Below are 4,389 nucleotides of genomic sequence, written 5' to 3'. Positions count from 1 at the left end.
AAACCAAATTAGAAATGGAGATTACTACAGATACTACAGAAATTCAAAAAGTAATCAGAGACTACTTTGAGAAACTCTGCCACAAAACAAGAAAACCTGGAAGTATTGGACAGATTATTGTACTCTTATAACCTCCTAGGTTGAATAAAGATTATCTAGAATATTTGAATAGACCCATTTTTATTTTATAATTTCTATAATTATTATTTTATAATTGAAGAAATTATTATAGTGATCAAAAGTCTTCCAAAGACAAAAGCTCAAGTTTGGTTGAATTCATTAACAAATTCTTTCAAACGTTTCAAGAGGATCTATTGTCAATACTTTTCAGGCTCTTCTAGGAAATTCAAGAAGCAGAAACACTTTAAAATAGTTTTGATAAAGCTAATATAACTTTGATAGCAAAAGCAGACAGAGATGCCACAAAAGAGAAAACTACAGACAAATTATCATGAAATACATATGCAAAGATCCTCAACAAAATCCTAGCAATCTGATCCAATGCCTTATCAAGAAGAGCATACACTATGATCAATTAGTTGTCATTCTAGAAATGCAAGATAGTTTAACATACAAAAGCCAATCAACATAGTACACCACATCAAAAAAATAAAAAATAAAAATTACTCAATCATTTTAACAGGTTCAGAAAAAGAATTTGATAAGGTCCAACACTCATTCATGATAAAAACAAGATGGGAATGAGAGGAATTTTTATCAAGCCCCCGAGAAATATTATACTGAATGGATGTAACCTGAAAGTTTTCTTCTGAGATCTGGCACTAAACAAGGTTGCCCCCTTGCCACTCCTATTCAGTATAGGAATATTCAACATATGGAAGTAATTGCCATATCAATTATCCAAGAAAAAGGTATAAAGGGCATCCAGATAGGAAAAGAAGAAGGCAAGCTCTCACTGTTGAAGATGACATGATACTATATTTAGAAAATCTTAAAGACTTTATCAAAAACGATTCAATTTTTTTCAAAAATGAATCTAGAAACAATAGATTGATATAGCAACATGGCAAGCTCCAAAATTAACATGCAAAAATCAATGGCCTTCTTACATAAAAATAATGACAAAGAATAGATATTAAAAATATTCCGCTATGCCTGCCCAGTGGTTCCCGACTGTGAGAAACTGTAAGTGTTGCCTGTGTGTATTTTTCTACTGTCCTGTCTCCTGAACCTCCTGGGAGTGGGCTGAAAAGGGCACAGAAAAATTGCTTTCCCAGAGGCTCATTCACATGCCGGAACACCAAGGAACTGCTTCCAATTGTGAAAACTGGCTGCCAGTAGTACTTTGCAGAAGGCAGGTCCCCTGTTTGTGACGTCATCTGTGCCTGCCCAGTGGTTCCCGACTGTGAGAAACTGTGAGTGTTGCCTGTGTGTGTTTTTCTACTGTCCTGTCTTCTGAACCTCTTGGGAGTGGGCCGAAAAGGGCGCAGAAAAATTGCTCTCCCACAGGCTCCAGAAGAGCATAGCTGCTCCGTTTCGCTTCGCTGCTGTGCACTCTTTCTAATGAAAGAATGCCACTGCAACAACAAGAAAAAATACACTAGGAACTGTGCTGGATCACTGAAACCCAGCATTTCTCTCCGGACTGTCTTCTCTGCTGCGTGCTCAGGCCTAAGAATTAATCCTGTGTGAGGCTTCATCCATGGAGGGCTCCCCTTCCTTGGAGGCAAGTCAACACACCCAGAAAGGGTGGAGCCAGAGACGTGGCCCCGCACATCATTTAGCCAATGAATACCACCAAAACATATAGAAAAACCCACAATACAAGTGTGACAATGGGGAAACAATGCAGGCCAGCATCAGACATAGAGAATGAAGATGACAACTCTGATGACCAGATAATGACCAACCAACTGATCAACCTCTCAGATAAGGAGTTTAGAGAAGAAATATGGAAGATGCTCAAAGAACTCAAAGACCATGGATCGAGTTGAACAGAACACTAATAAGAACGAAGAAAATATGAAGACAGAAATCAGAAAATCCAAACTGAAATAAGGGGTCAAATAATAGGCCTGAAAAACTCAGTAAACAAATTGAATGGCAAAATGGATAAGCTCTCCAACAGGGTAACAAAAGCTGAGGATAGAATTAGTACTGTGGAAGATGAGATAAATAACAACTTCATACAGTGGGAGAGATTGGGAAAAAAAATTAAAGCAAATGAACAGACAATGGAAAAATTAGTCAAAGAATGAGAACAGATGAAAATAGAAGTCTATGATAAGCTCAACAGAAACAACTTAAGAATCATTGGAGTCCCAGAGACTCAGGAAGAAAATTTCCAGGAAGAATCAATGGTCAAGAACATCATTAAAGAGAAACTTCTAGAGATAAAGAATATATGTGATCAAATCCTACATGCTCGAAGAGTACCAACCAAAAGAGACCCCAGAAAAAAATACCCCAAGACACATCTTAGTCACAATGACGAATCCCACAGATAGAGACAAAATTCTGAAAACAGCAAGATCAAAAAGGGAAATTATGTTCAAGAGAACATCCTTGAGAATTACAGCAGACCTGTCACCAAAACAGTCAAGGCCAGAAAGCAGTGGTGGGACATAGTGTCAAAACTCAATGAAATAAATGCTTCACCTAGAATACTGCACCCAGCAAAGCTCACTTTCCAGTTTGACGGAAGAATACATGGTTTCACAGACAAAAAACAGCTCAGAAACTCAAAATCAGTCTTAAGAAAAAAACTGAAAAACCTACTTTAAGACAACTGACCAAAAGACACACAAACTTTGACATAAAGGTGACATGAAATCCCAGGACAATTCTTTCTCTCAATGTCAATAGACTAAATGCACCATTTAAGAAACACAGAGTAGCTAAATGGATCAAAAAACTCAATCCAACCTTTTGCTGCCTATAAAAAATGCACCTGAATAGTCAGAACAAACATAGACTCAAAATAAAAGGCTGGAGAAAAATTATCCAAGCAAACAACATCCATAAAAAAGCTGGAGTGGCCATACTAATATCAGATGATGCAAACAGGAAAGTTGTAAGAGACAAAGATGGACATTTTGTATTAATCAAGGGATATGTACAGCAGGAAGAAATCACTCTCCTAAACATATATGCACTGAATGAGGGGCCAGCAAAATATTTAATACAATTGTTGACAAATCTGAAAAATAATATAATAACAACACAATAATTGTGGGGAACCTCACCATGGCTTTGTCAACACTGGATAGGTCAACCGGACTGAAACCCAACAAGAATATACTCGACCTGAAAAGAAAAATGGAAGAAAGAGGCCTAGTAGATATAAATAGGACACTCTACCCCCAGAAACCTGGATACACATTTTTCTCCAATGTACATGGGACATTCTTCAGGATAGACTACATTCTGGCACATAAAACATACCTCCGTAGTATTAAGAGGATAGACATTTTGCAGCTACCTTCACTGACCAGAAGGCTCTAAAATTATATGTGAATTCCAAAGGGACACAGAAGAAAATCTTTAACACCTAGAAGTTAAACAGCCTCATATTGAATAACCAGTGGGTCCGAATTGAAATCAAAGAGGAAATCAAAACTTTTCCTGGAATCAAATGATAATCAAGACACAAACTATCAGAACTTATGAGACACAGTAAAAGCAGTACTGAGAGGAAAATTTATAGTTTTGCAAGCACACATCAGGAAGGAAGAAGGGGCATACCTGAATAGCTTAATGACACAGCTCATAGAATTAGAAAGTGCTCAACAAAAGGACCCAGAAATAGGAAGACAGAAAGAAATAACAAAGCTGAGAGCAGAAATCAACGAAGTGGAAACCCAAAAAATCAATCCGAAAGATCAATGAAAGCAGAAGTTGATTCTTCGAAAAAATAAACAAGATTGATAGCCCATTAGCAAAACTAACAAAGAGAGGGAGAGAGAGAGAGAGAGAAAGGGAGAGAGAGAAACTTGATAACTTGTATTAGAAATAAAAAAGGTGAGATCACTACCGATATTGCAGAGATTCAAAGGGTAATCAGAAACTACTTTGAGAACTCTATGTCACTAAAAATGAGAACCTGGAAGAAATGGAAAAACTCTTGAACTCTTATAACCTCCCATGGTTAAATAAAGAGGATGTAGCATATATAAACAACCCCATCACTATTGATAAAATTAAAACGGTAATCAAATGTCTGCCCAAAAACAAAAGCCCAGGCCCAGATGAATTCACTAATGAATTCTTTCAAACTTTCCAAGAGAAACTACTACCAATCCTGGCAAGGCTCTTTCATGAAATAAAAAAAAAATGGGAATACTTCCAAATAGCTTTTATGAAGCCAACATCACCTTGATACCTAAACCAGACAGAAAATTACAGACCAATATCCCTGATGAACACAGA

Source organism: Suncus etruscus, chromosome 6 (assembly GCF_024139225.1).
Source record: "Suncus etruscus isolate mSunEtr1 chromosome 6, mSunEtr1.pri.cur, whole genome shotgun sequence".
Taxonomy (NCBI): domain Eukaryota; kingdom Metazoa; phylum Chordata; class Mammalia; order Eulipotyphla; family Soricidae; genus Suncus; species Suncus etruscus.
Note: the sequence above shows the minus strand (reverse complement) of the source record.